This window comes from Aquarana catesbeiana, linkage group LG06 (assembly GCF_042186555.1).
Source record: "Aquarana catesbeiana isolate 2022-GZ linkage group LG06, ASM4218655v1, whole genome shotgun sequence".
NCBI lineage: Eukaryota > Metazoa > Chordata > Amphibia > Anura > Ranidae > Aquarana > Aquarana catesbeiana.
Window position 1 is genome coordinate 256,348,715 of NC_133329.1, and position 27,514 is coordinate 256,376,228.

Below are 27,514 nucleotides of genomic sequence, written 5' to 3' on the forward strand. Positions count from 1 at the left end.
AGGAATGAGCCCTGCTGCAAAGTATTGCATCAAAACTTGTAATTACACTCCCCTGTTAAACAGGGGCTGAAAAATTGGGCCTTAGCCACTGGTGGTGGTGCCCAGAACCAAAATTGTTCTTACAAGCTATCAGCATGATCATTGAGGAGGAATAGGATAATCACTCAGCATAACAGGATAGTCACTCAGCATCAGCATAGGCAGTCTTGAAGGGATCTGACATTTCAAAAAAACTTATTCGGTTACATCAGCATCAGGTGCCTGGTAGCTGGTGGTGATCCAAGACGGATTCATTTTTATGAAGGTCAGTCTATCGACCGAGTCGGTGGACAGGCGCACCCTGTGATCGGTTACAAAGCCTCCAGCAGCACTGAATGTGCGTTCCAAAAGAACACTGGATGCAGACAGGCCAGTAGCTCAATTGCTTACTGTGCAAGCTGTGGCCAGTGATCCATTCTCAAGAGCCAGTAACCCAGAGGATTTTTGGTGGGAAAGGTGTCCAAGTCAGATCTTGCCCCTAGGTATTTCTGCACCATGTAAAACAGACACTAGTGATGGTTGCTGGAACTGATCATACTTTGGGGCTGCGGACTAAAAAATTGTCTGAACACATCGTTCAGACAGCCACCTTCTCCACCGCTCCTTCTTTGACTGACCGAAGCCTCAGCAACACGTCCAGGAACAGGAGTTTCTAACCTCCCAGTCTCTGGGAACGCGTTGCACAGACCTTTCTGCAAGGCCTCCCGAAGATGTTTCATCCTCTGCTCCCTCTGCGACAGCAAGATAAGGTCCACAACCTTACCCTTGTAACGTGGATCAAGGAGGGTTGCCGGCCAGTATTGATCCCTCTCCTTGATACCACGAATACGAGAATCCTTACGCAGGCTTTGCAGGATCAGGGAGGCCATGCAGCGTAGGTTCGCTGAGGCATTCGGTCCGGAGTCCTCTGGGTCACTAAGAAGGACATGATCCGCAGCCACCTCCTCCCAGCCACGTACAAGTCCATGGGTTTCTTGGGACTGTAAATGATGCTTTGAAGACTGCTGCTGATGCTGAGTGCCAGGCTCCACCTCCATGCTGACACAATCCTCCTCCTCTTCCTGTGTGATCGGCGGGCACGCAGGAACACTATCTGGATAAAGGGGGCCTTGAGATGTAAGGAAGTCCTCCTCTTCCTCCATCTGTTCTGACTCAAGTGCCCTGTCCATTATTCCACGCAGCGTGTGCTCCAACAGGTGGACAAGAGGTACAGTGTCACTGATGCATGCACTGTCACTGCTCACCATCCTCGTGGCCTCCTCAAATGGTGACAGGACAGTGCATGCATCCCTGATCATAGCCTACTGGCGTGGGGGAAAAAAACAAGGTCCCCTGACCCTGTCCTGGTGCCATAGTCGCATAGGTACTCATTGATGGCCCTCTGCTGCATGTGCAGCTGCTGCAGCATGGCCAACGTTGAGTTCCACCTGGTGGGCATGTCACAGATTAGGCGGTTCTTGGGCAGGTTAAATTCCTTTTGGAGGTCAGCCAGCCGAGCACTGGCATTATATGACCTGCAAAATGCACACAGACTTTCCTGGCCTGCCTCAGGACATCCTGTAATCCCGGGTACCTGCCCAAGAACCGCTGAACCACCAAGTTAAGGACGTGAGCCAAATAGGGCACATGGGTCAGTTGTCCCTGTTGGAGGATGGTGCCATTGTCGCAAACCACCATATCTGCCTTAAGCTGGCGTGGCGTCAACCACCTCTGAACCTGCCCCTGCAGAGCTGACAGAATCTCTGCCCCAGTGTGGCTCCTGTCGCCCAAGCACACCAGCTCAAGCACCGCATGGCATCTTTTGGCCTGCGTGCTTGCGTAGCTCCTTGAACACCTACGGAGCACCGCTGGTTCCAAGGACAAATCAGCACAGGAAGAGGCCATGGAGGAAGAAGAAGAGGAGGGGGTGGAGGAGAGAGGTGTGGCAGAATCACCACTAGTAGAATTTTGGAGGCGTGGCGGCGGAACAACCTCCAACACTACTGCACCCTGTCCTGCATCCTTCCCAGCTGCCAGAAGAGTCACCCAGTGTGCGGTGAAAGATAGGTAAAGTCCCTGTCCATGCCTGCTGGACCATGAGTCAACGGTATTATGCACCTTACCGCTGACCGCCCTGTCCGGCAAGGCCAAGACATTGCCTTCCACATGCCGGTAGAGAGCCAGAATCACTTTCCGTGAGCAAAAGTGGCGTTTGGGAACCTGCCACTGAGGAACCGCACATTCCACAAACTCACAGAAGGGGGCAGAGTCTACCAACTGAAAAGGCAGCAGCTGAAGTGGTAGCAATTTAGCCAAGCTAGCATTCAACCGCTGGGCATGTGGATGGCTGGGAGTGAACTTATTTTGGCGGTGCAGCAGCTGGGTCAGGGAAATTTGCCTGGTACAATCTGATGTCGGTGTACCGATAGCAGATTGCCCCCAAGTACTTGGCTGTGACACACCTAATTCTACACCTTCATTCCTCTCAGTGCAGGTCTCAGAGAGGCCTGAAGGTATAGTGGGGTTGGAGAACCCAGCTGATGAGGAGCAAGGAGAGGTCCTCTTTGTTCTTTGGTGTGGGTCTTTTAGGTACGCTTGCCAACGAACTGCATGGCAGGTCGACATATGTCTGTTCAAGCATGTGGTGCCCAAGGGAGTGATGTTTTGGCCACGCGAGATACACTTGAGACATATGTAGCAAATAGCAGCGGTGGGATCTGATGCACTCATCTCAAAAAAGGCCCACACCAAAGAACTTTTGGAATAACGCGCAGAGACAGCAGCGCCCTGCACATGTGGAGCTCTGCGGTGTGATGCAGTCAGTGTGCTACCCTTAAGGTGGCCCCTGGAGGGCATCCTGCCTCATTGGTGATGTGCCTCCTCCTCCTCCTCTCTCCTATCAGGCACCCACGTGGAGTCAGTGACCTCATCATCCCCTCCCTCCTCATCACTGCAGCAAACCTGGAAGTATGCTGCAGCTGGGGGAACATGACTGCCAGATTGCTGTCCTTCTTGGGCACTCCCTCTCTCTGGGCTCACGTTACGTCCTTCCTCTAGCTGGGTACCATCATCGGAGCCTTCAAAATGCTGGGCATCCTCCTGGAGCATGTACCCAACACTGTGGTCAAACAGTTCGGGGGACTCCTCAGGAGGACATGGTGGGGCTAGGGAAGGAGTGACTGATTTCATTGAGCCGAAGGAAGAGGCAACGTTGGCAGCTGCTTTGCCATACTGTAGCTGCCTGCCTGTGGTATTAATAGGATCAGAAGAACACCACCAATTTTCTTCAGGTAGTTTTAGGTGCACACTGTGCAGAGGACGCATATACACTAACCGTAAATACTGCAGCTGCCTGCGATACTAATAGGATCAGAAGCACACCACCAATTTTCTTCAGGTAGCTTTAGGTGCACACTGTGCAGAGGACACACTTCACTAACTGTAAATACTGCAGCTGCCTGCTACTAATAGGATCAGAAGAACAACAGCAATTGTCTTCAGGTAGCTTTAGGTGCACACTGTGCAGAGGATGCATATACACTAACCGTAAATACTGCAGCTGCCTGTGATACTAATAGGATCAGAAGCACACCACCAATTTTCTTCAGGTAGCTTTAGGTGCACACTGTGCAGAGGATGCGCTACACTAACTTGTAAATACTGCAGCTGCCTATGGTACTAATAGGATAAGAACACCATCAATTTTCTTCAGGTAGCTTTAGGTGCACACTGTGCAGAGGACGCACTACACTAACTTGTAAATACTGCAGCTGCCTGCGATACTAATAGGATCAGAGGAACACCACCAATTTTCTTCAGGTAGCTTTAGGCACACACTTTGCAGAGGACGCACTACACTAACTTGTAAATACTGCAGCTAATAGGACTAATAGGATCAGAAGAACACCAGCAATTTTCTTCAGGTAGCTGTAAATACTGTAAAAACACCTGCCTGCCTGTCAGTAGGAAGAGAATAACAGGAACGGATCTAGCTAAACTGAATACAGTAATATATATATATATATATATATATATATATATATATATATATATATATATATATATATACATACACATATATATATACACACAAACACATAACACCTATGGTGTATATATATACACAATACACTGTAAGTGCACCTAACTGACTCGCCTGCCTACTCTATTTAACTTAAATCAAATGACACTGTCTCTCTCTCTCTCTATCTCTCTCTCAACGCCGGAACACACTACACAGGGCCGATGTGCAGGCGGCCTTATATAGTGTGGGGCGTGTACTAAACCCCCTGAGCCATAATTGGCCAAAGTCACCCTGGCTTTGGCCAATTACGGCTCTCTGTACAGATGGCGCTGTGATTGGCCATGCATGCGGGTCATAGTGCATGCTTGGCCAATCATCAGCCAGTAATGCACTGCGATGCTGCAGTGAATTATGGGCCGTGATGCGCCACTCGAATTTGGCGCGAACGGCCCATATCGTTCGTAATTCGATGAACGGTCGAACATGCGATGTTCGAGTCAAACATGGGTTTGACTCGAACTCAAAGCTCATCCCTAATGTTGATTTACTGAAACTGAAGAGTGCAAAATCTGGTGCAGCTGTGCATGATAGCCAATCAGCTTCTAACTTCAGCTTGTTCAATTAAGCTTTAAAAAAACCCCCAAAAAAACAAAAACGTTGTGCTGTACGATAAAGCACAACTTTTCTCTGCAATAAAAGCTTCATACCCTCTTGTTTACAAAATAATTTAGAATGTAGTATATTCTCGACATGCCTTAGTACTGGGATGAATTCACTTTCATGTGAATGCACAGGAGTTAAGTTGTCCTGGTTTGGTCAGTCAAAATGGCTGAAGAGGCTGAACCTAGGGGAAGACTGGGCGAAGATGGCTCTCATGATCTCATGGACATTGTATCACTGGAGAAGCAAGTATATATGGACATTTTGTTCCACTTTAAGTACTCCTAACCACTCCACTGTTTATGCTGGGAGCTCAGCAATCAGAAGTATGCAATATACATCATAATATACATAAAGCAGTGGTCAGGGGTGTGAAATATATGCCACAACATACAATTATGCAGCAATCAGGAATATCTAATGAAAAGTGTGCAGTACATACTCCTGACTACCATACTCTGTATACTGTGCTGTATGTACATAACCTTGACTTCTTCACTCTGTACTCTGTGCTGTTTATTACATACCTAGAGCTGCTGCCTCTGTACATTACATACTCCGACTCCTGCACTCCGTACACTAGGCTGTACATTACATACTCCAATCCACTACACTCTACATGATGGCCTGTGTGTTACACACTTCTGAATGCTATGCTCTGTGCATTAGATAATCCTGACCCCTGCACTCTGTGTGTTATACACTGCTAACTAAGCGCTTTGTGCATTATACACTCCTGACCCCTTCACTATGTATGTTACATACTGTAGATCCCTGCACTCAGAGCTACAGCCTCCCAATCCCTGAACTATGTACACTGTTGTACCTTACACACTTCTGACCCCTTTACTAAGAACATTACATACTCCTAAACCCCTGCACTCGGTTAGCTAAATACTTCTGATCCCTTACACTATATACATTACATACTCTTGACTCCTACATCATATGCAATATGCTCTACATTATATACTGCAGATCCCTGAACTCTGTGCATTACATATTCTTAACTTATGAACCCTTTATGTTTTATTTTACATCAGTGTATGACCAAAGGTACTAAGTAGTTTGCTTTAATGAATTTGCAGATGAGTGTATGTAATACAAAAATTTTGTTTATTGTTTTTTTTTTTTTTTTTAACAATTTTGCTGAGGCTTTTGTGTCTGTTAGACACTATTGCTTGTAGTACAGTAACTAAAATATATTTTGTGAATACAAAGATTGTAGCAGGAGTAAGTAGTCCCAGTAGTAACCTATGGCTGTGAAAGTTGGACCATAAGGAAGGCTGAACCTTGAAGAATTGATGCTTTTGAACTATGGTGCTGGAAAAGACTCTTAAAAGTGCCTTGGACCGCAAGAAGGTCAAACCAGTCAATCCTGAAGGAAGTGAACCCTGCATATTCACTGGAAAGACAGATCCTGAAGCTGAAACTTGAATACTTTGGCCACCTAATGCGAAGAGAGGACTCACTGGAAAAGACCCTGGTGCTGGGAAACATGGAAGGAAAAAGGAGAAGAGGCCGACAGAAAACAAGATGGATAGCATCATTGAAACAATGAACATGAAGTTAAGCAAGCTTTGGGAGGCAGTGGAGGACAGAAAAGCCTGGCGCGCTATGGTCCACAAGGTCACGAAGAGTCGGACATGACTAAAGGACTGAACAACAACAACAAGTTTGGGTTTAATTTAACCATGCCCCTTTGAGCCCCAGTGTGGTTTGCTGGAGCACACAATGAATGCCACCTCAGTCCTCTCCTCACTATGCCCCTGTTTTTTCCGCAAGCTAGCAACACCCTGTATGTGTGTCAAAACAAACCAATTAACAAAGGTATACCCAATATGTCCCTTATAAAGCAAAGTACTATCAAATCCTCCAATATATTTTCTTTACAATTAACCATCTTTTTCAGTCAATAAAGACAGACAGGCAGCGTTTATCACAAATGGTGGCTGTGCTCTAAAGTCAAATGCTTTTAGGCAAGTATATATGCCCTTATAAATATGATGACTCATATTAATGAACCTAGAGACCATCATGTGAATGTGTTAAATTATCACTAGAACTCTAAAGACCTTACAACCTTTCAGTACTGTATTCTTTTCATGCTCCAAAATTGGTTAACAAGCATTGCCGAGGACTTCCAGAGGGCTTTTGAGAGGATTTGAAATCCAATGACTGATTATTATTATAAATATAATCTCTTCACAAACAGAGATATTAAAATATTGATGTATTATCTTTTTGGTGATGGTGGAGAAAGAGAAGAGGCAAGGCACCCACTCCTTTTAATTATATTTTCTTTCCCTTTTTCTGGTATTCACTTTTTTCTTTTTAATATACCTTCTGCAATTCTTCTTTAAATTTTCTAAATAGATTTGTTTTTCCACTGTACATTTAGATATCGACATTTTCAACATGTTAGTGGGAATGTGCGTTCCGACTACGCAAAGTGGCAATGGGTAGTTTTCTAGCTCAACTTATGTGACTATTATTATAATGAAATACATACACCTATATTGTCATACATCTCAAATTAATTTGATATTATTCAAGAAGGGACCCTGGGTGGTTCCAAAATGCTGTCTGTCAATAAATATTTGAACTTGTTGTTGCAAAGTGCTGTTGGCTAGAACCCAAGAAGAGTTTATAAAAAGTAAACTGGGCAGTAGAGACATTGTTCTATTTTAGAAAAAAAAAATATTTATATGATATATACCTGTGCTTTTGATGAAAAAAAAAAACATGAGGAGGCGGAGCCTAGCGGAGCAGACATGCATTGTTAGAGCTCCACACCGCTGAGGAGAGAAGAGAAGGACAAAGCGGAGCCTGCAGGCTCAAAAGGTATCCATTTGAACCTTTTTGCCCCAGGGAACAAACTGTGAAAGTTTGGGCAGGAAATATGGTACTGGGAGGAAACCGTGGCAGAAATAATAATCACCTTACAAAGAGCTCACAGGCACTCACTGCAGCTGAAGCAGCTCCAGTCACCTCACAAGATACAGCATCAGGGCGCTCTCACAGACAGAAAATGTCACAGCAAGACTCTCCATTTGAGTCAGATACAGAACAAATCCTCTCACAAACTTCTCCACAAGCCTCCTCAGCATCCCCAGTAATATTATTACAATTTGAAAAGATGCTTCATAAGGCTTTAAAACAAACCTCAGACCAAATAACAAAAAGCCTAACCAAAGAAATAAGAGAGCTGGGAAACCGCACCGCAGCCTTAGAAATAAAAATGGATGAAATTGAAATTACAACCCAAGAAAATATAACAGAATTGGAACAATTAAAAAAAGAGAATTTAATACTTAAAACTAAGCTCGAAGATTACGAAAATAAAGCCAGACGTTCAAACTTGCGCATAAGGGGAATACCTGAAACTGTGACAGACCTGCAATCTACTATTACTGCTCTATTACAAGAACTAAAGCCAGATATCCCTATTGAACGTTTAGAACTGGACAGAGTACACAGAGCCCTCACAGCCAAAAAGAAAGATGGACCCCCACGTGATATAATCACAAAATTTCATTATTACAGAACGAAAGAACAAATACTAATTGCTGCAAGAGAAAAAAAGGAACTTAATTTTCAAGGACACAATTATCAAATTTTTGCTGACCTATCCCAACTTACTATTACTAAAAGACGATCCATGAAACCCCAACTAATGGAACTGCAACGCCACAACATTATGTATCAATGGCGCTTCCCCTTTTCAGTCAGATTTAACTACCAAGGTGCAATTTACAGAAGCAGATCAGCAGATGAACTACAACAAACCCTTTTAAAATTAAATCTGACAGAACCCACAAGCAGCAACACTCCCACACGCAGAAGAATGGCATCATCTTCACCTTCAGGCAGCACCCAGAAAATTTCAGAACAAAATGGGAATCATCATTCTCACAAAAGAGGCCGTTATGCCACATCATCCATGGACCAAGAAGATTCAATGGACTGACATCCTAATTCCTGATATCTCTTCATTTATTATACTAAGAGATGGTTCTCTATAAAAAACCTATATTTATAACTGAATGTAACTGCATTCTGATAGTCAAACACTGTGTGGGATCATGTTACATTCCAGTTATATTTCTTATTACTTCTGATTCATATAGCCTTAGAATATATAAGTGAGATAAGGAAATTCTTGTTCAGTTATATATTTTCATGTAATAACAATAGATTTATTACTTTTTAGGACAAATATGTTCAATAATCCAGAAGTAATGGAAGCTTTTTCTTTCTTTTCTTAAAACAAATATATTATTACCTAACTAGTTCCTAGAATTATGTTTTTGTTTATTCTAATCTGAAGCAATACAACCTCAATTTTATGAGTTAACATTTCTAAACAGTTGCATATGAATAAAATATGTAATTGTTTACTCTAAAAGGGTTAAAATCCCAAAATAATTCAAACTATCTTCATCAATAACAATGTTATTAACAGTACCTTTCTAACTGAATTATTTAGCCTAGGGCAAGACTAACCATATACAACCACCCTGGAATAAATAATTTCAACAAAAACTATATTCTGCACTCCAATTAATGAAACATCATTTTGATGTCTTTTGACATAGCACTTCTCTCCTGTAAGCGGAAGATCCGTGTACCCCCATTAGCCCTCCTCATTCTCCCAACCATATTATGTGGGAGTGTGACGAAGGCACTTATTCCCCTGAGAGAGATATTTATTCTCTTTCACGGGTAAATTGTGATTACTTGCAAAAAATAATTTATACAATGTATCATCTAATCTCATATGTTTTTTGTTTACTCTTTACTCCAGAATTCACTGGTTTCTTTTCTATCTATTCATCTCTTCAGTCCACACAGGTTGATCTGCGCAGTCAGCTCTGCATAACAAAAAGTAAGTCAAAACTATTTGATCTATTGCCATGGCACCACTGAATATACTTTCCCTGAATGTTCAGGGAATAAATGTCCCTCAAAAAAGGACCAAAGCCTTCCGTACTTTCCATAACAAGGCGGCTCACATAGTATGCCTCCAAGAAACACACTTCACCAAAGATTCTACTCCAAAATATATTTCTCCTTTTTATCAACAAATTTACACGGCTTCTGCCTGTACCAAGCAAAGGGGAACTCTAATTGCATTTCACCGATCCACACCATTCACCTTATCATCAGAAATTAAAGACCCAGAAGGTAGATACCTGATACTCATGGGTTATATAATGGATACAGCAATCACGGTGATTTCCTACTATGCTCCTAACAAACAACCTACACCATTCCTCTCACATATATTACAAGTGATTAATACACACAAAATAGGAACAGTGATAATGTGTTGGGATTCGAACCAGGTCCTCCTCCCATTTCTAGATAAATCACCTTTTACACCATCCAAAATAACCTCTAGATTACCTTTTTCTCAACTTCTTTCCAAATACAATCTGGTAGATTCATGGAGAGAAAGTAACCCAATGAAAAAAATTCACTTATTTCTCGCACCCTCATCAAACCTTCACCAGAATAGATCATATTTTTCTAACAATAGGAATGATACCAGAAATTATTGCATCAGATATAATTCCGATTCCGTGGTCTGACCATAATGCAGTATACACTACTATAGCCTCAGCCATACCAAAAGCGCATGACCCAACGTGGTACTTACCGGACATAATGCTCAAACACCCACTACATCAGATGGCCATTGAACAAGCTTTAAAGGAATACATATCAATTAATAATACAACAGACATCTCCCCAATAACACTGTGGGAAGCTCATAAGCCTGTCTTGCGTGGTACAATACAAAGACAAATGGCACTATTTAAACGGGAACGCAAAAATCTAGCAAAAAAACTAGAACTCAATTTTAATGCAGCCTACATATCATTTCAAGATAATCCATCTCAGAGTACAAAATCTCATCTGGAAAAATCTAGATTGGAATACGATCTATTTCTCACTGAGTCAGTTGATAAATCCCTCAAACGCTCCAAACACAATTTCTACATGAATACAAACAAACCAGGTACATATTTGGCTCGGGCATTAAATTCAACTAACAAATCTTTCAAACCAATACGTTTGAAATTATCAAAAAATGTTTACACTTGTAATCCAGTTAAAATAGTCCATAAATTTCACTCACATCTCGCAACTTTATACAAGACAAACAATGAATTTAACCCTACAGAGGCTGAATCCTTCTTCTCAAAAATAACCTTACCTGAGTTATCTCAGAATCAAAAAAGCAGTTTGGATGAGCCTATAACTATAGATGAAGTTGCTAACGCCATAAAAGACCTAAAACTTAACAAAAGACCAGGCCCAGACGGCTACTCGGCTTTATACTATAAAACATTCTCAGAAATACTCTCTCCCATTCTCACTGAAACTTTTAACAAACTTCTAGATGGACATTCTTTTCGGCAAGAAACACTAATGGCAATTGTTTGTATGATCCCAAAACCCCTTTCTGATGATACTTCCTGTGTGAATTATAGGCCTATCTCTCTGTTAAACCTTGATATTAAATTATTAGCAAAAATAATAGCAAAACGCCTCAATAGCATTATAGGAAAATTAATACATAGAGATCAAGTAGGCTTCATGCCAAATAGACAGGCAGGCGATAATATACGCAGGGCAGTGTTATTGGCACATATTGCTAAAAAACGGAAAATCCCTTTATGTTTTCTATCTCTCGATATTAAGAGGGCATTTGACACAGTATCCTGGCAATATATGCAATATTCATTACAAAAATGGGGTTTTGGACCCCACTTTTTAACATGGATCAAAGCATTATATAATAAACCCAAAGCCTATATAAAATATGCTGGATACAAATCTGAAGCCTTTAATATCGAAAGAGGTACCCGACAGGGTTGCCCATTATCTCCCTTATTATTTGCCCTTATACTCGAACCCATGGCCCAATACATCAGAACAAACCAAACTATAACTGGCATTGAAGTAGGAGGTATTACACACAAATTATGTATATTTGCAGACGATATATTACTTTTTCTATCATCACCACAGGTCTCTGGTCCTAACTTAATACCAGCTCTTGATGGATTTGCAGCCCTATCCGGCCTTATGATTAATCCTAAGAAATGCCTAGTGCTTAATATTTCACTCACAAACATGGAATTGATCCCGGCTAGGGCTGCACTCCCATTCACATGGGCAGAAAAATCAATCCCATATCTTGGAATTCATTTAACAGCATCTCATTCTGACTTATTCTCAACCAATTATCCTCCTGTATTAAGACAGATCACAAATCTAATAAAACAATGGTCGCAACTTCCTTTATCCTGGATAGGGAAGATTAATGCAATCAAAATTACTATTCTACCCAAATTGCTTTATCTATTCAGAGTCCTCCCTATTCCAATTCCTTCCTATTTTTTGAGAATAGTACAAAAAAGAGCAACTTCGTTTATATGGGACTCTTCTAAACCACGTATACCTATACACACACTACATCTTCCCAAAAATAAAGGAGGCTTGGGATACCCTAATTTTACTAACTACTACAGAGCAGCACATTTGGCCAGTCTGTCCAAATACCATGCAAAACAGGAAATCCCATTATGGGTATTTATAGAAGCTTCAGAAAATGACCCTCTATTAATATCAAATTTATTATGGCTTGATCCTAAAGACCGCTTTAAAATTCATAATCCCATAACTAAACACTTCTTATCTCTCTTGGATAAACTAAAAACCAAATATCAGTTACAATCTCCACACAATCCTCTCCTTTCTTTTATCAGAAATCCGGCCTTTTATCCGGCATGGATCTACCCAAATTCTTTTAAAGCTTGGACAACATCAGGCATTCAGACACTAAATGACTTCATAGCATCTAAATCATTCCTTTCATTCCCATCGCTTAGAGAAAAATATGATCTACCAAACTATTTTAGATATCTCCAAATCAAAAATTTCTATACACCATTCCTAAAGGGGGATACACCATTATCCCAATTATCCAATTTTGAATCAATCTGTACAAAAGATCCATTTGCTAAAGGTACAATTTCATCACTTTATAATCAATTATATGGAGTAGCAAATCTTAATAGACCCTCTTACGTTCAGAGGTGGGAGGAGGACCTGGGACGAACTTTAGAAGACACGGACTGGTCTAACATATGGCTCACATCTAAGTCATCTTCACCCAACATCTTAGCACTGGAGACAAATTATAAAGTCCTAACTCGTTGGTACCTTGTACCCGCTAGAGTGGCAAAATATTCACCTAATACCTCAGCTCTTTGTTTTCGAGGATGCCCAGAAATAGGCACATACAGGTATTTACACATATGGTGGACGTGCCCAGTAATCCTAACCTTCTGGAAGGAAGTCTTCGTGATTGCATCTAAAATATTTTAAAAAATAATACAACCAGATCCATATTTAACTTTACTTAATCTAAAACCGGAATGGTTAACACTCTCTCAATTCAAACTTATGATCCAACTAATAACGGCTGCAAAACAAACAGTGGCCAAGGCATGGAAATCTCCTACATTGGTACTAGCAGAAACAATTCACAGAATGAATAATACAATGTCCCATGCTAAGATGGTAGCCATCGATCAAAATCAAATTCCAAAATTTGAAAAACTTTGGCATCCTTGGATAAAACAACAGTTCCTGTCAAACTTCAATGACTCTGTCCTGTTGCCATGGTAACAGATTAAATGACTTACAGAGACACCCATTCTAAGGCTTCAAAGAGAACTAAAAAGAATAATAAACTGACGAGCGGGACAACCTTGTGGACCATACCTCTACCTTTCAACCCTTTTTCTTCTTTCTCTTTCCTTTTCTCCACCTTACGATTAAAGCTCATTATCAGAATTTATTTGATCTATATACACTCTACTTGTAAACAATATGTATAGTAGGTATAAATCATTTAAATACCTGCAAAAGTAACTAAGGAAATGAAATATATCTTTAATTTAGGTTTACGTGAACCCAATGTTTAATATTTGAAATTTCATGATATTTACCTATATAAACCCTACTGTAAAACAATAAGCTTACTTTATAGATCCTTGTAAACTTACTTTATGTATCTTTATAACATTGTATACTCAATAAACTTCTTTTGACAAGGAAAAAAAAAAACATTTGATTTCATAAACCCAGTTACCTTTGGACTAGCTCAGGTAGACAACATGTAGATTATATTAGGATAATTTACATTAGGTTAAATAGACAGGGAATTTGCCATTGAGGTTTATTAGTGTTTTTGATTAGGGGTGATTAATCTCCACAATGAATATACTCTGTTGGGTTTTTATTGCCATCATTAGCCGATTCAGTTAATGAATTGATGGTCTAAAGTTTACATATGATTAATTAAACAAGCTTGCTTGAGAATAAAGAGGTTGAAATTATTTTACATAGTCATGTGTACCAAAGTGCATTTTTTTTACTTGGTTTCCTTTATAAGAGAGAAATGCTGGAGCTCTATTAACTCTAAATGAAAACATAATACTGCATTCAAAAAAGAAAATTATATATTTTTCCATCCATATGCTTTTTTATTTAGGTATCCAAGTGTGTGAGCAGTTCTTTCCATTGACTATTGTTTTATTGAGGGCACATCCCTAGTGTGGGCCATTGTACACAGAAGAGTGGACATGCACAGAGCTAAATGTAAGGAACAGGAGGCAATGCTACACATTACACATTTTTGTTAAACATTGCTTGAGTAAAGATAATAAAAGTATCCACTGAGGCACACTATCCTAAGTATCCACAGCCTTAGTATACACTAAGGCTGCCAACACACTGCCAGATATCTATCTGAAGAGAAAAAAAGCTGGGAGATAACCTATAAGGAATTGCTGGAACATACATATTCCTGACTAATGATAAGAGTGAGACACATTTGGTACTTTCATTGTTATTTGTCATAGAAGAACAGAAAGTTTCACTACCTGCTCATAGAGATTTTTTACGAAAAGTTAAAAGTATGCTGTCTCTAATAATGAGCATTATAAATGCTGGAGGAACTCTGTCATTCTCTAGGGAGGTCAAAAACATTGTTTAAAAATGCTGTTCTGGTAATAAAAATAACCAAGGACAAACCTTTGCTTTCTAATGCAATGGAGACTAGTACATGTACAATGATTGATTTAACAGTTTTATTCAAACGTAAGCAGTGCCAGAAAGAGGACAATGTAGATGCCCACTTAGAGTATGCTAAAAAGGTACTGATTGCAGATGTCAAACATTCTGTGTTCTGTCCTCAAAACCCACAGACTCTGTAGTCTACATGAGGCTTCATTACAAAGCTGAAGAGCCCTACAATGGACACAGGCTAATACTGATACCCATCAATTATATTGACAAAAAGCAAAACCTAGAACCCTTTTCTGTCCATGCCATACGGTCTCTTTCATCATCATATAAAAAGCCAGAATACAGATTATTAGTATATGTACATTTTATAGATCTTATACTGGATAAGAGGCCACAATTACCTTAAGTCATACAGTATATGGTCTACAGAAATGGAAGAGACTTTGCAATCACTGTAACTGTTGGAAGTTCTCCTGAATCTGCTCCTAAACTAGAGCTATGACTTGCCTAGATTCATTGGAACATTGTATGTCACATTTCCCGAAGGGGTGTTGGAAACTGAAAGAAAATTATTCAGGGAGCAATGAAAAATATCCTGGCTAAAGATAAGAGAAGTATGCTTGTCAAAGGGTTTCATTTCCTAAAGGACTACATGCTAGTCACTTAGCAAAGTATATGTTTATGCTGAAAAATAAATTACAGTGATCAGGTAACATATTGTCAATATGAATACCAAAGCACAGCGTACAGGTTTTTTGGAGCTGCACTTTTGTTTGGTGCATGTGCCTTTCATACATAGTGATCAGTCATGGTGCTTGTTGCATTATAATTTTTAGGAAAAAAGTGCATAAAAAACACTGCACTAATACGTGAAAAAACAAAACCAAAAGGGAGCAGCTACATACAATCTGACAAAGACCATGAGAATATAACTTAAAAAATGCAGCGCATAATATATGTATAAGTAAATAGAAACAAGTGAATTGTTTCAAATGAGTGCTTCAAAGAAGAAGATAAAAAATAAAAATAATTAAAAAAAAAAAACAGCCTGATGGCCTGTGCTAAACATAAAATCAATAATATATGAACAATAATGTCCCACAACCCTGGGAGGTGAATAAGCTCCAAAGTTAGGCGTTGTTCGGATGATAGTCCCAAATTGAACTTCATGAAAATCCAATCAAAACGGAGGGATGAGGCAATGGTAAAGGGATGGTAGAAAGGATGGTATGTAGGAAAACTCTTACCAGATCCCGTTGATTCCCGTGTCAGCGACAGGGAATCGCATGTGCGTTATGCCACTCAGGGCATGGAGGGCAACATCTCCTCACTGGAATCTTCCAAGTTTGAATCTGCTTGGAACTCCGGGGGCCACCAGGAAAGTCCTCACAGCAAGACTGGGATGCAAATCAGGTGAAGGGAGACGTCTCGGATAAGACTCAAGTCAACCATTGACTTGTAGGAAGGGTATGTGGAAAGAAAAAACATGCCTCCACATAGTGCAGATGAAAAAGGGGAGTATTTTTATTTCTAAAAAAACACCATTTAACAATAAAAAAACGTGATCACGATACATTAAAATAAATGGGCAACATGGAGGGTGGTGTAGAGCCCTATTATACATTATAATTTTTATTTTTTAGTACAGAATTTAAACATATGCTTTACTTAGTTCACCTTATCTGCATAAGACACAAAAATAGCACAATGTATGATCTGAATATGAGATAAACTTTAGCGCAGCCTTTCTCAAACTTTTTTATTCCAGAGGAACCCTTTAAGAAATTTTTAGGTCCCAGGAACTCCTGCTAAAATTTGTTTATCAGAGGCCATTAGAAAAATGTCTCTTACATTTGTTGTCAGTGGGAAGAATTGTGGTGGTCAAAATGTAACCTTTAGACCCCTTTCACATTGAGACGTTTTTCAGGCGCTTTTGGGCTAAAAATAGCATCTAAAAAGCTCCTGAAAAATGACACCCCTGTAGTCTCAGCGTGAAAGCCGGAAGGCAATGTGCTGGCAGGACGTTAAAAAAACTCCTGCAAGCAGCATCTTTGGAGCAATGAAGGAGCGGTGTATACACTGCTCCTGCCCATTAAAATGAATGGGCACCACTGCCGAAACGCTGGCAAAGCGCCACTAGCGGGGGGTTAAAAGTGCCCCGCTAATGGCCGAAAACCCCCGCAAAAACTACGGTAAAGCCAATGGTACCGACACCCCAGTGTGAAAGGGGCCTTGGCCTCTTTCACACTGGGGAGTTGAGGGCATCTGCGGTAAAGCACCGCTATTTTTAGCGGAGCTTTACTGTCGCCACTAGTAGGGCACATTTAACCCCTGCTAGTGTCCGAATAAGGGTTAAAATCGCCCGCAAAGCGCCGCTGCAATGGGTTTCGATGTGCAGGAGCGGGGGCGCTGTAGGAGCGGTGTATACACCGCTCCTACAGCGTCTCAAAGATGTGGCTTGCAGGACTTTTTTTGACCATCCTGCCAGTGCACCGCTCCAGTGTGAAAGCCCTCGGGCTTTCACACTGGAGTGGGAGGAGAGGCTCTTTACAGGCATTATGCAGGTGCTATTTTTATCGCTATATCGCCTGTAATGAGCCTCAATGTGAAAGCAGACAGCTAAAAAATATCTTTGCTATTATGCTGCTGGCTCTTCTATATGGCTCTGAACCTGCAATTTTACAGGCACCATCAGATCGGAGGTCAGTCAGCCATAGCTAAAGGAACCCTAGAAACCTCTGAACTTTTGCTGAGAATGGCCACTTTAGCATGTAAGTTAGGAGATTACATTTCTTAGATGTGTTAACAGAGGTGCTTATGTGTATGGAAACCTCTAACATGCCTGTGCCAGCCATCTTCATAGTGACTTCTTCCCACACTTTTGCATTTCCTTTTAGTAAATCAGGCTATCATGCTGCGGCTCTCGTGGCTCATTCCCACCTGACAGTGTTGGCAAGCATTTTGCTGCATTTTCCAGCATTGGCCAAATGCATGCATTTAAAAAAAAAAACAAGTCTGTTCCCATATTGCATTGTATTTCAGCAAACTAAATACAAATCTTTCATGCTGCATTCTGGTTGTATTAACCTGCTGTTTGTCAACCAATTCATTTCAAATGCAGTTGCTAAAACACAAGTCAACACAGAAAGCAACACATGTAAATTAACGTGTTCTGACAGGAACCAGCCCTCATTACAGCACACTGGCTGATTTTACTTGCGTATAGAGTGGTGTACCTATTCTAAAATTAGTTATAGTTCCCTGCTTTAATAGATGAGCAAACACAGCGATTTTCAATTATTTAAAATAAAGTGGTTTTAAAACTTGCTGGTGCATATCTGCAACATTTTGTAACCATTTACTATCAGCATCTACATGATTGGATCTGAATTCCTGTAAGACAGAATTTATTTGTGCTTCTATAACCTAAATTTCTCCAAGGCACAAAGAGATTAAGCAAGTCTTGTGGTACCAGTATCATGCAGTCACTGGTAAAAAAAAAAACAAAAAAAACCCCAAAGTTTTATCCCTTTAATTAAACACGCTGCAAAAAAATAAATACAAAAATATCTATTGATATGCCAGAAATATAGTGGGCTCTGACAACCTTCCTCTTGAAAATGACAATACAGAGTATTTTGTGCTCTGAATTCCAAAGCACGTTGTCAGCCCTGATTACAGTCCCGATGGATTACAAAAAAAACACAGACCTCTCTTCATCTTCTTCCCCATCCTCACCTCCATAAAACCTCCTTACGTTAAGGCATTTATCAGCTCCCAACTTTTTACACTTATCAAATAGATAACAAAAAACTTTTAATGGCATATTTATTAGGCCAAAAGGGAACAGTCAAGAGAAGGTGATAGGGTATACATGAACTTTAAGTACTGAACTGCTTGAATTCCTGTAAATATACACAGGGCCATCTTAAGAGCATTATAGGCCCCCGGGCAATACAGTGCACTGGGGCCCTGTCTACACAATCACGCACAAGAATGAAAATGCAAATGATCAAAAAGGCTATATTTATTGGTACTTCCAACAAAATCAGTGTTTAAACATTAACACAATGTTTGGACAATATAACACGAGTTTGAAGGGTAGAGTGACAGCGTTTGATGGGCAGAGTGGCAGCGTTTGATGGGTACAGTGGCAGCTTTTGATGGGCACAGTGGCAGCTTTGATGGGCACAGTGGCTGTGTTTGATGGGCACAGTGGTAGCTTTTGAGGGACACAGACAGTGGCTGCGTGTGATGCACAACTTGAACGTACTTAAGTAGACCGTGTTAGACTTGAGGCCACCGACCTGGTGCAGTACAGTGTGTCACTCACAGCAGCAAGGCAGCGCCAGCTATCAAGGGCCATCTTTCCGCTCCCTCTCCACGCTGTCTGAAGAACATGGCAGAGGTGGGCGGACTTGTACACTAGCAGCTGGGGTGGCCACGGTGCACTATGAATGCTGGGGCGGCCGCAGCCTCTGACTGACGTCATTGGTTGCTAGCTAGACACTGGGCCGCCGGCGATTCTAGCAAGTGAGCAACCAGTGCAGTCAACTTAAGCAGCAGATTGCAGCACTGAGGATCAGCCCTGGATGGGGCCCTCCAGATAAGTGGGGCCCCCGGGCAACTGCCCAGTGTGCCCAGTGGAAAAAACAGCCTGGATATACAGCAGTTATGTTGCAAGGAATTAGTTATTTCTTATGTCCAACAATAAATCTTAAATGTTAGTGATACATTATTGTCCCCAAAATGCTATTCTGTGCTAAGTGTCCATTTAGCAATGCAGAGCAACATTTAAACATCCAGAAAGGTAATTCTTCTTTGTTAGTATCAATACTAAATTTCATTTTTGGCAAAAATTATTGGTTAAACAGCCACAGTGTAGCGCAGAAAGCATTTTTGAGTACTAATTTATTATCTTACTGCTTTCATCTAACTGCTTTACTCATGTATTTGTGTCATTATCTTTGTACTTCCATGTGTCATAATGTCTTTCTTTTTTAATTTATATGTCATGTAATGTAGCTCCTGTACTGTTAAATATAAGCAAAAGCATACTGTAAGAAGCTCTCAAGGCTAATTAACTCTGCTTGGAAACTACTTTTCAATGTATTAAAGCTTACCTCAAGCTAAAAAGATATGCCATAAACTCGCTAAAGGTGGATGGGGGACTCCAGAGAGAACCAAGGAAGTGGTAAGCTGCCACAGGATATATATATATTTTTTTTTTACAGATCCCTTACATGTTAAATCTAGAACATTGAAATATGTTTTTTTTTTTTTTTTTATCCAACAAAATTTTATTAAGCTTACAGGAAAGACAATACAAGCATTTTGGGCAGACCCATAGGATTTCTCTTATACACCACACAATCCAGTGAACAATCATCGGCAACAATATAGCACCTTCAATACATGGTTCCAGTTACACTCAACCTCAATTTGTACCTCACTCGGCATTGATTCCTAGCAGCCTATCGTACACCAGCTCCATATGGGCCAATCCTGGTACATCCAACCATGGACCCCATATTTTTTCAAATTTTTGCATGCTACCTCTATGTTGATATATCAACTTTTCCAACTTCAGAGTTCTGTTAACATTATCAGTCCATTCTTTAATGGCCGGGGGCTTATCAGACTTCCAATGAGTCATAATCAATTTTCTGGACTGAAAAAGTACTCTATGAATAGCCTCTCTACATTGTCCTTCCCATTCATATTCCTCCAAGGCCCCCAGGAGACATGCTCTAGGGTCCTGTGGAAGATTCACATTAAAAACTGAGTTAATGTTCCGCATCACTCCTGTCCAGTACGTGTGGAGCTTGGGACACCTCCACAGCATATGTATAAGATCCCCATGCTTACGTATGCATCTAGTACATGTTGGTTCCGCCTGCCGACTCATTAAATGTAACCTGTGGGGGGTATAGTACGTTCTCAACAGTATATATAGTTGTGTACGTTTTTGAGACACATTAAGTGAACATAAGTTCACCGCTTGAAAAATCTCTTCCCACTGATCCTCGTCAAACTGTCCCACCTCCATTTCCCATTTCTCTCTCACCCTCAGGGGATGCCGCTTCATCACAGATTGCAACAGGATGGTATAGCATTGAGAAATAAATCCTTTAGATGAGTCAGCATCCATCAGGAGGTTAAATATCGGGGCTGGTGACAAGTGCCATTCCGAGGAGCGGCCCTGAGCCATCAATGCGTGCCTGAGTTGCATGTAATAAAAAAACATCGATGCAGGCAAATTATACGCCTCTTTTAGATCAGCAAACGTACGCAACACCCTATCCCGAAAAATATGTTTAATATGTGTAACTCCAAACTGTTTCCATCAAGCCCCACTTTGTAATTTAGCTAATTCCCCATAAGTGTCATTATGCCACAGGGGACTGTATTCCGTATAGCCATCAATACTCTGGAGATATTTGGATTTATTCCATACCTTTTGTACCAGACTGAAAGTAGGGTATTTTTTATGTGGCCTAGTGAAGGCCTAAATATGTTTTAATTAGAGTGTGTGATTTCGTTTTCTCTATATTTCATATACACATATACTAATGAATGTTAAAGTTGTTCAAAGGACAAGGAGAAGTTGGAAACCAATTGTCCAATAGTACAAAACAGGCACATTGCACATAAACCATGTCCCTCAAGCTAGCATTTCTACTGGGCATTGGGTCTTTTTGGGGGACCTTTCATTATATTCAGTAACATGTTTACAGAATCTTTTACTTTTGAAAATAATACTTTTACCTCTTAAAATTTGTAGTACAAACATAAAAAATGTAAAATATAATTATGGCTGAGAAGCATTATTTACACTAGAATTCCCCTTACATCAGTAATGTAAAGCAGGTGACATCAGGTGTCTACAAACATTTTCCATTATCTTTCCAGTTCCTCTCACCTTCAAGACCAAACTATTGGTTCTCAAGCAAGATTGGTTGGTTGCAGTATGGGGCTTGCAAACCACTGACAAAAACAAATTTGGTATTTATCATATCACAGTGCTCCATGTTTTGGAGATCCCGAGCTGTTGGAAACATATTTGAAGGCACATACAGGCATGTGATGGTGCCTGTCACAAATTAATGTGGAATTACAGTATTGTATTTTTAAGCATGCGGAAAAGTTCACTTTTCATAAACTTATTAAGTGAAAAATTATAAAAGACATTTCACCTTCACTCATTTCATTATTCGCTGTAATTGTTTTCGTTTCTTTCCATTGCCTTCCCTCTAACCTGGTTACTCTGCCAGTAAGACACTTCTTTTCCTAGGGTGACAATGCCCACTCACTGTGAATATAAGGAGAAGCAGCTCTGCCAGGTTAACACTACAGGTAAAATCACAGACTAAGCCTAAGGAGGCGTTGGCTCCATGCCATTGGGTTTTGCATCTCACATAGGATGCAGGTGCATGAAAATTAAGCCACAAAGCGAAGAGCCATGTGGATTTTAATGAACAAAAAAGGCAAGTAAAAAAAAAATAAAAAAATCAGGCAGGCTACTATTTGATTGTTATTTAAGCCTGGGTACGTTTTCTTTTTCCCCAGGGTCTGGTCATGTTTAAGGATTGCAAGGACTGTATTTTTCTATGGGTAGGAAGTGGAAAAATAACTTACTGTCACTTATTTTCAAGGTTGCTTTGTTATCCAGGCCCTTTTGTGAAGTGACACCACATTTCATACTGTGTGACAGGGATCTACAAAGACAACAGCAGAAGAAATATAATTAGCACCCCTCTCTATACCACTCGGCTATCTGCTATTTTAGCAACCATCAGTTTCTTCTTAACTATAACAGTGCACAAGCTTACTATATTACATTTGTAATGGTTTATGTGTGTAGGGGAAAAATGTGTTCAATAAAACCAGTGTGGTGTGTAATACACAGGAATTTTACTCAGCTAAGCAAATTATTGCCAACACTTTATAATCTGAAGTATTCAATAACTCATCATCATTTCTGATTATTGTTCAACAATGCGTAACAAGATACTTGATCATGAAGCGATGTTTGATGCTGCTTCAGTCCTGTCTAGAGATTCTTTCTTATGACCCACTTGATTTTTGTACTGAAGGTTTACATATTTTATGAAGTTTTTTTTAGTTTTCCTTACCTTCAATTTTAGAATCTGTAATGCATAGAGTTCTGTAAAGCTGGCTTGGAACCCAATCTTTCCAATCCTATTTCAAAAAAGCATTGTGTAGGGGTCTGAACAGAAAATGCCTTGGATCTCATTAAAGATGTAGCATAGCTGCTAGTTATTATAAAACAACATGCAGATAGAACAAGACACGCTCAAGAAATACATTAAATATAAATCACACAACAACACTATTATTTTTCTAATAAAGCTGCCTTAACAGGCAAGAAAAAAAAAAAAACGTATGTATTAAAAAGTGGCAAGTAAAAAGGCATTGCTTTCATTTTGTTTGTTTTCATAGGACAAACAGGATACATAATTTGCGTTTAAAGTAGTATTAGTGAATAGTACTAAAATTTTTCACTACACAAATGGAACACGTGCTGTGATACGAGTACAATTTAGTATGCATTGCGCTCCTATATAATATGCTTGTGAATCCCAGTGCTCCATATTAAAAGTACACTAAATTTAAAGTTGAAAGTTATGTCTCTTGAGTTTGGTAGATTCTCTAGCCTTTAAAAATGTGATCTGCACCCTCCTCATGCTGTTGCTATTCTATGCCAGAAAACTGATGTAAGAAAATATCACCAATAGTAGTGGCCTGGAAGTCACCGGTAAATAAGGTGGTCCCCTCATAAAAGGCCACTTACTCAAATAGAGGGGCATTCACCAAATTTAAGAAAGTGTGGGGCAGATGGCTCTCCTCCACTTCTACTGTCTCAGATTGACAGGAAGCATATTTAGTAAATCTTTTAGTAACCACATTGTATAGTTTCTTCCACTAGCTTCATTTTTTGTGTGTACTGTTACTTTTTATGTAATGCTGAAAAATTTCAATAAAAAGGAATTTACCAAAAAAAAAAAAGTTGAAAGTTATATTTCAGTGAACACAAATTATAGACTGAGTAGTTCAGCTTTTATCGAAAAAATTGCACTACTGCATCAATCCACCACTTTCCCTATTGATTGTACCCCATTAGTCCTATAGGCTCTACAGAAACCAGATTAAGGTAAACTGAGTAGACATTCACAGCACTTCAGCCTGCGTACACATAAGCACTTCTGCCTGGCAGCAGTAGGGTCGTCGGTTTGAATTCCAACCATGGCACAACCTACCTGGAGTTTGCATGTTCTCCCAATGCCTGTGTTGGTACTCTGTATTCCTCTCACACGTCACAAATGCTGGTAGGTTAACTGGCCCTAGTATATATATATGTATGAATGTGCTTTAGGGACCTTGCATTGTAAGCTCCGTGAGAGCAGGGGCTAATGTGGATGTACAATATATATGTAAAGCGCTGTGTAACTTGCAAGTACCTAATAGGTACCTGTAATAAATAAATATCACATTCTGACTTTAAAATTTGTTTGCTAACTGGATATTAGAATTAGTAGCTTCCCAATCATTTTTCTTGGTTCCTGGAGGTGTTCTAAAAGCAAATATTTAGTACCACATAGAAACACGCACACAAGTGTGAACAGGGTTTTCTATTCTGGTAATATTGACAAGTAAATAAGCTGAATCAAAGATGTTATTTTGAGATATGTTAAAACTGTATTAAATCCTAAAGCAACAATTAATATATTGCAGATTACCTATGCTTAGATGTAACAGCTGCATTCATTTTTTTAGGCTTTCTTTCCTATATTTTCACATGGTGAACTGGCTAGTAAACCATTTAACACTGACAGCGGTGCTTAGAATAATCAGCTTTTATTTGTTTAGAACCTTCATCCCAAAAGGAAAAGAAAACAAAACGGTTTGCTGTATCTGCTTAGGCTTCATGTACACGGGATGTTGTTTAACCTCTCCTGAACTATTTAACTTGACAGCTAGAAACCGGCGTCTAAAAACATCCCTTTAGCCATGTTTACATGCTGCGTTTAGCCGCATTTGCGTCTAGAAGCGTTTAACAATGAAAAACGTCTGTAAACGAAACGCTGTTTACAGGCTGTTACAAGCATTTGCAAGCATTAGAAACTACTGTAAATGACAATGTGTACAGGTGCTGATAACATAAAGAAGAGTTCAGGGGCAGCTGAAAAAAATGCCCAACGGCTCTTAAACGTCCATTTACCAGCAGCAGTGTACATGAGGCCTTAAGTTTTACCTGGAGTTCAGCTTCCGTTTGTTAGTGTATCTAAATCTGCTAGTATATCTTACACTACCTACTCCCTAGATTGACAGTGCTGCTGTCCAAAGGTGTCTCTGTTGTCCCTTCATCCAGAGTGTATTCAATGAAAGGCCTGATGCACACAGCAGCTCAGAAACACAGAAAAAAGGCCCGACACGTCTAAATGCACCTAAGCACTAGGAGCATTTAGCACTTAGGTGTTTAATAATTTCAATGTCCAGAATAAATTATTATCCTGGCTAATGAAGTTAACAAACACCCAAGCACTTGACACACCTCGACACGCCTAAATGTTTGCAAAAATGTGGCCTGGTATTGTTTTTGATGTGGTTTTTCTCTTCCTGGGAGAAAAGTGTTTAGAAGAGCTGAGCAAACGTCAGTGTGTGAGGGAGGATTCCCCCATCCACCTCAAGTGTGTGGATGGGGGAATCAAGGCAACCTGCTGGTTGAACAAAAAGTCTATGGGCTGCCTTGGTGGTATCTTCCAAAGAGGAGGATCAGTCAATCTAAATTCTGATCATGGCCTTCAAAAGACATCACATGACCAGGTACCAACATCTTTAGACCCATATTCAATAACTGTAGTCAGGGAACCAGTAGTTTTTTTTTTTTTTTTTCAGTAAAGGTCTGTATTTCAGCCTTTCTGTTGGTCTTGATCCATTAGTGCAGGGGTCTCCAAACTGCAGCACCATGGCCAGATGTGGCCCTTTACTTGCCTTTATTTGGCCCTTGGGGCAATATTCCTCTCACTGACACTAACAATGGGGCACCATTTCTCCCACTGACACCAATGATGGGGCACTATTTCTCCCTCTAATACTAGAGATGGGGCATTGTTTACCCCCACTGATGCCAGGAAATTTCTACTTTCACCGGCCACACTTCGGCCCCCCTAAAGTCTGAACAACAGTAAGCTGGTTTGGAGACCCCTGCATTAGAGCAAGAACGTTAAGCTAAAATTAGACTTTCACTTTAACAGCAATGTTGTTACGAGGAATAACAATTTGTATACTGACATTTACCATCATAGTCTTTATAATGTTTAAAGTACACAGTACGCAGGCCGGTAAAAAAAAAAGAAGATCATATAAGACAAACTTGTAACGTCAAAAGATAGTTTCAATCATTTTAGGGCCTCATGCACACTGGACAGTTTTTCTGCTGCTCCTAGGGGCATATTTTTTTTTTCCTGCCTCTAAACACCCCTACATGTTATCCTGCATGTAAACACAGGCAAATAGAGGAGTTTAGAGGCAGGAGCATTTAAAAGCAGAAGAAAAAAGAAAACACAGCCAGTGCGTTCAGGAGCAGTAGTGTTTTGGCAGAAAAAATGTTTGATGTGCATACACAGATGTAGATGCATCTAAATGTGCCTAAGCACTAGAATATCAGTTTATTCAATTGCCAGAATCCATTTTTTTATTTATATATTTTTTAAAGTTTTTATTGAGTATAGAAACAACAATAATAAAAAGAAGAACATAATATGTAATACAGGAATGCGGACGCAGCCAACGTTAAAAGCATACATGTGTATAGGTGTCAAAATAGATAGAGGTGTACAAGTCATATATGGTATAACATTGCATTTCTTTGTTTTCTCTTCTTCTTTTGTTTTTTTTTAAATCCTCCTTTTCTTCCCTCTCTCTCTCGTTTGGTTTAATTGTATTTTTGAGGAACATTGTACATAACAATTTTTGAACGCAAGTGTCAATGATCAGGCGATAATTAAAGATAGGTTTATGTTCTATGAATTGACTACATTGGTGTTAGTTTTGACCATGTTGATATCAGGTGTGAGAATCTGAATAAAAGAGAGTGGGGTTATGAAAACGGGGTGGGGGGGATGTTGGGTATCAAATGGTTCATGAAGGTTATGTAAGGAATTTCTCTGTGTCATTTTGCGGTGTGTGATGGGGGTCCGGATAAAGAAAGAGGGGGGAAAGGAATGGGGAGTTGGGGGGGTGGGTTTCCTCTATCTCCCTGCCACAGCTCCCGTGTTCCTTTGAGGTCAGGACCTTTTTGTAGTCATCTGTGGTGATGAAATGTAGCCAGCATGACCATGTTTTGGTGAACTTGGCGGGTGTGTCTTTTGCTTGATGTATGAGCTCCTCCATTTCCGCTGTTTTTTGTATACGCTTAAACCAGTCTGCTATAGATGGTGGATCAGGAGAGTGCCACTTGAATGGGACACACATCTTTGCTGCGTTAACCATGTGCATGGCTAGTGAGCAAAAGTAGGAACGTGTTGGAGTCGTGGAATGGTGAAGGAGGAACTGCGCTGGAATGTAGTCAAGTGTGTAAGTGGTTATTTGGTTGGTAAGCCTGTGGACCTCTTTCCAGAAGGGCTGGAGTTTAGAACAAGTCCACCAGATATGTATAAGTGAACCTGTCTCTGTCTT

At 40.2% G+C, this 27,514-nt stretch overlaps 1 protein-coding gene across 3 annotated transcripts in view; it reads right to left on the reverse strand.

Moving 5' to 3' along the window:
* Positions 1 to 27,514, reverse strand: part of GULP1 (GULP PTB domain containing engulfment adaptor 1) — a 1,281,953-nt gene that overhangs the window by 673,136 nt on the left and 581,303 nt on the right. For 2 of the 3 annotated variants that reach the window (XM_073633220.1, XM_073633217.1), the window contains exon 3: positions 22,451 to 22,530. The exons of the other annotated variant lie outside the window; for it this stretch is intronic. The gene's annotated coding sequence lies outside the window, so the exon portion shown is untranslated. The remainder of the gene's footprint in view (positions 1 to 22,450; positions 22,531 to 27,514) is intronic. 3 annotated transcript variants of the gene reach the window in all.